The following is an 8100-nucleotide window of genomic DNA, read 5'->3' as shown; positions in this document are numbered from 1 at the left end:
CTAATAATAGCGGCGTGTTTTGATGACGCAATCAAACAGCGTGCGGTATAATAGCGGCGTGTTTTGATGACGCAATCAAACAGCGTGCGGTGACGGACAGAGTAAAATGTCGACAGTGTGGCGATATTTCAAAGTGTTGGAGAGTGATAGAAGAAAAGCGGTTTGCAAATTATGTAATACTGAACTATCTAGAGTAGTGTTGCAGGGTATACTGATACCAACGGTAGAAGGCGGTACTAAAACACCACCGTACATATGAAACCATAATGTTGGAGTACCGTAGTACTACGGTACCTCAGGTACCACTACTGTGAGATAAGTTCAAAGTCCAGTCGCAAGAGGGTGAGTGTCCATGTGCCGTCCAATAACGGCGCACACTGGCCACCTGGCACTCAATATGCTGCTGCAGTGGTTTGTTTTCCAGTGACATTTCAGGTATTAGCTGAGCTATTGAGTATCTTTAAGCAGTGAAAGTTATTATTTCTTTTTACTTGTAGGTTAGATTTGTTTATATATGCTACAGTTTTCTTTTTACTTGTAGGTTAGATTTGTTTATATATGCTACAGTGATTTGTTTTCTACAGAGCTCTACGGTGCAAGCATTTTACTCGCATTTGTGACTAAAAATAGTTTTGTGCAAGCATTTTACTCGCATTTGTGACTAAAAATAGTTTTGTGCGAGCAAAAGAAATCATTCAGCACACTGTGTGAGTACAGATTTCAACCAGCAGCAGAAACGAAAGGCGAATCCTGCTGGTTGTGGGTTGAACGGGGTCACAGACAGGAATACGGCGGAGCAAATACGGCAGTCATAGTGCTCCGCCGCGCAAGATAACGGCTTATCAGCGACCGAGAAGTCTGGGTCCAGGTCCAATAATTTCCTCTTCTTGGTGCAATGACTGCCCAGTAGTACCTGAACAGCCGAGCTGTGGCGGCACACAGGTATGTGACGTGTCAGAGGAGAAAGGAGCCGTTCACATTTCTCTCTTTGTGGCAGGTAACGTTCCACAAACCTCACCGCACTTTAGGGACTGTTCTTTACTTATGAAGGGACTGTTCTTTACTTGTCAGGGGAGGAGGGTGGCTGGTTGATTCTTATTTTATTTATTTATTTTATTTTGATCCCCCCTATGTTAATCACTTATTGATGCTGTTTTTGAAGTATGAATAAGTCAATAAGTAATTTATTCCATTGAAATATCATTGATGTATTATAGAAAAGTGATTTATCTTTTTATAAATGACAAAAGGCACATCTGCCTCATTTTTGCTGTGGTATCCTGATACTACTCAGAACTGTGATACTTTAACTGGTATCGTACCGTGGGTCCCAATTTTGGTACCGTGACAACACTAATCTGGAGGGGGTTCATCTGCAAAAACTAATGAAAAAATAAACAACGGCATTTGGTATTCGGTACTTGGTATTCGGCCAAGTGTTTAATTTTATTCGGCTTCGGCCACAAATTTTTATTTCGGTGCATCCCTAATCAATTCCCATCCCTAAATATCATAGATGTTTGTTTGCCACAGAGCTTATTTTCTCCAATAATCCAGAATTCCAAAAATCCCATAGGCTTCCTGACAAGGGAGCCAGGGCGAAGCTAACTTTTCAATTGGACTACACAAAAATGTCATCCCCCAGGCACTTTATGGCTTGTCTCTGTCATTAAACCTGTAAATAAATGTTGAGTAACGTTTACTGATTAAGTAAAGAGAGAGCAGGGCAAGGAGAAGCTGAGCGAAATAATATGCTGCATGCAGCTCTCTGATTAAATGAGATTTTACTTGTTTTAAATAGTCAAATTTGCAGTAAAGCTGCTATGATTTGGCAAAATTGTAAGGTGGCACAGAATTCACAGGAACTGGCTGAATTTGCTTTAATTGTTGCAGTTGCAACATTGCAAAATCCTAGAGGGACTAAATAATTAGAAGAAGAAAAAAAATAAGTGGAAAAGGTTTTAAATGTCTCATAGTGTATCAATTCGGTTATTGTTTCAGTATTGTATGAATCACCAGTACTTCTGACTAGTGTTTTGGCTGAATTAGCACACAAGCTGCAGACAGTCACTCGAACAATTTACCTTTTTATATTCTAGATATGGTAATACCTCAGCCTGTGTGTGGAGCTATGTTGGGGCCAAATGTTTTTACTTGAAAAAATAAAATTTGAAACTGAAAATTCAAGTTTTGATCTTCAACTTTGAAAAATACATCAATGTATTCAAAATAAAAGTAAGTGTACAAAAAGTTTTTTTAGGTTAAATATAATTATGATTCACTCTGGTAATTCTTTTGAATAAATTATTTATTTTTATTTTTCACTTTCATATATTTAGATATTTGAGATCCTATTTATTACAGTTTCAAATCTTTTTTTAAATTTCAGATCTTTCTTTTTCATTTTCAGATCTTTTCTTTTAAGTTTCAGACTTTTGGCCCTGATCTAGGGTGGAGGTGTGGCATCAACTGAGAGGGGTGTGGAATCATGACAGACAGCTTAACAAAAAGGCTAGGGACCTTCCCCTATCACGTTGCTTCAGGGAACGTAGGAACTAAAACAATTCAACTCAACACTTAATGTGGGCTACACCATGAGATTGGCAGTGAAAAAACTGATGTCAGTGACAAACTTCCATTTGCAGGGCATGCACGAATATCCTGCACGGCTAAATCTGTTTTAATTTCCACTGTAAGGCTAAGGCTGTTTATATGTCACTTTATTAAGTTTTAAAGGGATAGTGCACCCAAAAGTGAAAATTCAGCCATTATCTACTCACCCATATGCCGAGGGAGGCTCAGGTGAAGTTTTAGAGTCCTCACATCCCTTGCAGAGATTGGCGGGGGGAGCGGCCAGCACACCTAATGGCAGACGGCGCCCCAGACTAAAACGTCCAAGAACACATAATTGAAACCACAAAATATCTCCATACTGCTCGTGCGTAGTGATCCAAGTGTGCTGAAGCTCCGACATAAAAAGTTGTTTCGAAAAACATCATTTGAACTCTGTTTTTAGCCTCATTGTAGCTCTGACTGCTTCTCTGTGCTCCGCGCTCACGTGTGCGCGTTTGCACGACACCAGCGAAAGCACGAGCTTTGCTTACCCGTGTTTACATCACGTGACACGTGCACCGCAGGGAGAGACAACAGTAACCACAGTAGCTAAAAGATCATTTGCACTACGGTCTTTTAGCAAAGGACAGCCCAACATGTCTGAAGACTTTGAGATTGAGGAGGAACAGCATTTCTTTGTTGAGCCGTATTTGTTTGAGCCCGAGTATACGGACGGAACTCAGGCTACTGGACGAAGCAGCCGCCGCAGCTCATGAGCCTAACCCTCAGCCAGCCGCAGAATACCAGAGTCGAGCACTGGAAACCTGGTGGTGTAGTTGTTTCAAATGCAAAGCAATGCCAACGGGTGAGGAAAGTCTTTGCTGCTCAGACTGGGAATTGGCGATGCCTGCACTTGAGAATCTGGACATCAGTACTGACGAGACTGCTGCTCTTCAAAGACTGTGCATCACCGATCACCCTGAGTTTCCAGCACTACTGACCCATGATGTTCTGGAGACATTTTTTTACCTACCCAAGATCAACTGGAAGAAAAGGCGAGGCCCGCAGGACCAGATGGCAGGCTTTCAGAGGAGTAAGTCTTTCATTTCTACCGTAGTTCAGGCGGACAATGGCGTTGGTCTCAGATATGTGGTTACTGTTGTCTCTCCCTGCGGTGCACGTGTCACGTGATGTAAACACGGGTAAGCAAAGCTCATGCTTTCGCTGGTCTTGCGCAAACGCGCACACGTGAGCGCGGAGCACAGAGAAGCAGTCAGAGCTACAGGCTACAATGAGGCTAAAAACAGAGTTCAAATGATGTTTTTCGAAACAACTTTTTATGTCGGGGCTGCAGGACACTTGGATCACTACGGATGAGCATGTTGGAGATATTTTTTGGTTTCAATTTTGTGTTCTTGGATGTTTTAGTCTGGGGTGCCGTCAGCCATTAGGTGTGAGTAGATAATGGCTGAATTTTCATTTTTGGGTGCACTATCCCTTTAATATGAATAAATATTGATAGTTGCACTCTACTTTGATTTTACTTTGAGTTAGGCCATATTTCCTCTGTAAATTGTATTTATCAGCAAATACATTTTATTGTATTACTTTTACCATAATAATAGAAGTACGTAAGACAGATTTTAATAATAGATACTGTTGGTATTCTTGAATGGACTCCTTTTAAAAAAGTCAAATATGTGGCAATATTAAATTCAAATGAAAATTGGGATCTGTGTGCAAGCTACAGTTCCCATTGTTTTCCATCGCTATGGAGGTTTAGAAATGTTTAAAGGCTTGGCCTACTTTTTGGCATTGTAAAAATAGACTTTGATAGTCATGTGTGGACGAATGAACAAAAACATTCCAGATGTACAGGCCAGGATGAGCTGCATGTGTAAGTGATGTGAATACTGTGATTAGAGTATTTGTGAATATTTGATAGAATTATGCCAAAAATGTCTCTGGATGTGGCCATATTTACATTAGACACATGACTGCAGCAGTAACATACAGTTACAGAACTCACCTGATTCAGGCTGTGTCTCACTGGAAGTCGTGAGGTAGTGAGGTGGTGTGCTGAATCCAGCCGTGCTGCTGCTTGTTGCCTGACTTGTAGCTGTATTCAAACATACAGTTCATCCATACTGTTACAAATCTTCTTTAATTCTGTTGTGTCATTTTACTTCATATAAAGTGAAGCACTGTACAAATAGACTTTATTTAATTTGACCTACATTTACTGTAATTAGTAACAAGGTTCAACTGGAACATTCAATAGTACTAATAATGACATTATAATAATAATATTAATAACAACAACAATAATGATAAAAAAAAGTTACAACATAGCAGTGTATCAGAGACCACAAATAACTGGTTAAAGGGATAGTGCACCCAAAAATGAAAATTCAGCCATTATCTACTCACCCATATGCCGAGGGAGGATCAGGTGAAGTTTTAGAGTCCTCACAACACTTGCGGAGATCCCAGGGGAGAGTGGGTAGCAGCACAACTCCACCTAATGGAGGCTGACGGCGCCCCAGATTCAAACGTCCAAAAACACATAATTGAAACCACAAAATATCTCCATACTGCTCGTCTGTAGTGATCCAAGTGTCCTGAAGCCACGACATAAAAAGTTGTTTGGAAAAATGTCATCTGAACTCTGTTTTTAGCCTCATTGTAGTCTGAGGCAAGGGATGTGAGGACTCTAAAACTTCACCTGAGCCTCCCTCGGCATATGGGTGAGTAGATAATGGCTGAATTTTCATTTTTGGGTACACTATCCTTTTAAACTTACATTCTTCAGCGAGTGGAGGAGATGTCAGAGAAGGCCCCTCTGCAGCAGCTTCTTGGGGCTTCTTGTTCAAATATTTTCTCAGTGCATCTGGACAGATGTAGAGTAGATTTACCTCTTACTGTACAGTACAAGCAAAACATGTAGCTGCAGCAGACAGACTAGCCTACTACTTGTACCATGATGTGTTCAACTTTTTTTTTTTTTACACTTTATTTAAAAGGGACAATGTACAGCTGAAACATAAATGTCACCATTTGATGCACCATACCAGATTATAGCTTCAAGCTAATTCACATCTGTAGTCCCTTGGCAGGTCACATTAAAAAATACAGTACAATAGCAAAACAGATCAAAACAGTATACAAGGATAGACAGAAAATAACAAGCTACACACACACACACACACACACACACACACACACACACCAAAAAACAAGTTCTGAAGACCAAGTCGGTGATTACAGAGCTGAGCAGCTTTTAACAGATTTTTTGGGTTAATTTTGAAAGTGCTGACAGAGCTGCAGCTCCTCACAACATCAGGCAGGGTGTTCCACTGATTTGTGGCTTTTACAGAAAAAGCTGATTGCCCAGTTACAGAGCAGCGAAATGGTATGGTACAATCTCATATGGAGGATATTCTGGAGGATCTGATAGAATTTAACGGGCGAGTATACACAAAGTCACATAGTGGAGGGGGGGCCAAACCATTTAAAATTTTATAAACCACACACAAATAACCTGAAATTCTCAAAGCTCAATAACTTATATTTCTCCAGTATCCTGCAGTGATGGTGACGCATTGGCTTTTTGTCCAGAGTTTTTAAAGTTTGTTTGTATAAAGACTCGAGAGGTCTTAGAGTAGAATCACCAGCCTGCCCCCAGCAGGTGATAAAATACAAGACATATGAGACAGAATCATGACATGCATAAATGTCTTGGCTCCATCCAAAGAAAGACAGTTTCTAATATGTCTGAAATTTGCTAGGTTGTATTTTATGGATTTAACCATTTTTTTACATGTTTCTTAAAGTTCAAATTTGAGTCCAGAATCACGCCAAGATATTTAAAATCAGTAACTATGTCGATTTGTTTGCCTTTAATTATAATACCAACATTAGGAGGTTGTACCATGGTTTTAGAGAAAAAGACACATTTTGTCTTATCTACATTTAAACTCAGACATGATTGATCAAGCCAAAGAGTGATCCTTTCCAGCACAGTTGTTAACTGGACAGCTGCTAAGTCAGCTGTTTTAGCATGTACATATACAACAGTGTCATCTGCGTACATCTGTAGGTCTACATCAGCACACTCTTCAGCGAGATCGTTAATATAAAGACTAAATAATAAAGGACCTAAAACTGATCCTTGTGGAATGCCCATAGTGCACTTCATGTAGTTGGACTGTGCATCACACACTCTAACACATTGCCTCCTGTTTGATAGATATGAGGACATCCAGGTCAGCACTCTAAACATAACATAACTTATTATCTAGTTGTTTTTATGCATAAAAGAGGTTGCACTACAATTATATAGTTACATATTAGTTTTACAGTTGTCTCTATTTGTTATCGAATTTCAGCACAATATCTAATGTGCTAACTGGAGGAGCACTAAGCAGCCAGTAGTTCACCAGATAAAAACAGCAATAAACCAGCTCAGCAGCTTAACTCAGTCCTTGGCAGCGATCACAGCATCATTATCTACAGTAACATTATTCGCGCCTTTGCTTTATTTCAACTTCGCAAGCTGTTAGCTCGTACAAATGCAAAGTCAAATGGCATTTTTTAATGTTATAAAAGACTAAATATTTCGATACCGGCACCACCGCTTCCTCTTTTCTCTGCTTTCTGTATGTCGCACCTGAGGGCTTGGAGGTCTTTTTATGATGATAACCCAATTATTTGACAAATTATGACTTGATGTTGTCTGTCAGTCACAACTGCTACCTACCTGAGATGCGCGCTTTTAACATATACATAAGAAACTTTGTAAATATATTTTGGTCTATCTTTTGATATGGTATTGTATTTTGTGCTTCAAGATTTTCTATTATTCTATTTATTTTTTTTATTATATTAAGACTATTCAATGTATCACTAGGTTGCATTTATGAATGATCCATATTTGTATTGTTTTTAACCCTTGTGTTAAAAAGTGTGTATGAGTGTGTGTGCGTGTGTTTTATGTCTAAAAACAAGCAGATTTTTTTTCTTTTCTTTTAAAGGGGCAATAAGCGAAATCGTTTCACTGCTAGGTTTGCTGTTGTGCACTGCCTGTAGAGCAAAACAAAGTGTGTCATGAGCCACTCCTCCCCGCCTCTGCTCTCCAACCTGCTTTCCTGTTAGCGTTAGCACTACTCGGCTGCCATGCTAACGCTCCAACTGAGCCGGGAGCCGGGCTCACGAAGAAGAGTTGGAACGTTAGCATGGCAGCCCATTAGTGCTAACGTCCCCACGCTTCTCCGCCAGGCTCAGTGAGTCGGAGCGGAGAAGCGTGGGGACGTTAGCGTTAGCACCAGTCGGCTGCCATGCTAACGTTCCGGGAGCCTGCTTCTCGGCTCCAGCGAGCTCTAGCGTGGAGCCTGGCGGGCTCACGGAGAAGAGAGGAATGTTAGAGTTAGCTCCCAGAGTTAGCACTAGAGCTACTACGGCTACTGGAGTAGCTTGCAGCTATGGAGCGCTTCTACCAGCTCTTCTAGTCACTGAGCCTCGCCTCCATCTCAGCAAATATATTGCATT

Source organism: Epinephelus moara, chromosome 11 (assembly GCF_006386435.1).
Source record: "Epinephelus moara isolate mb chromosome 11, YSFRI_EMoa_1.0, whole genome shotgun sequence".
NCBI classification, from domain to species: Eukaryota; Metazoa; Chordata; class Actinopteri; order Perciformes; family Serranidae; genus Epinephelus; species Epinephelus moara.
The sequence above is the reverse complement of the archived record's forward strand: the minus strand, read 5'-3'. Positions refer to the sequence as shown.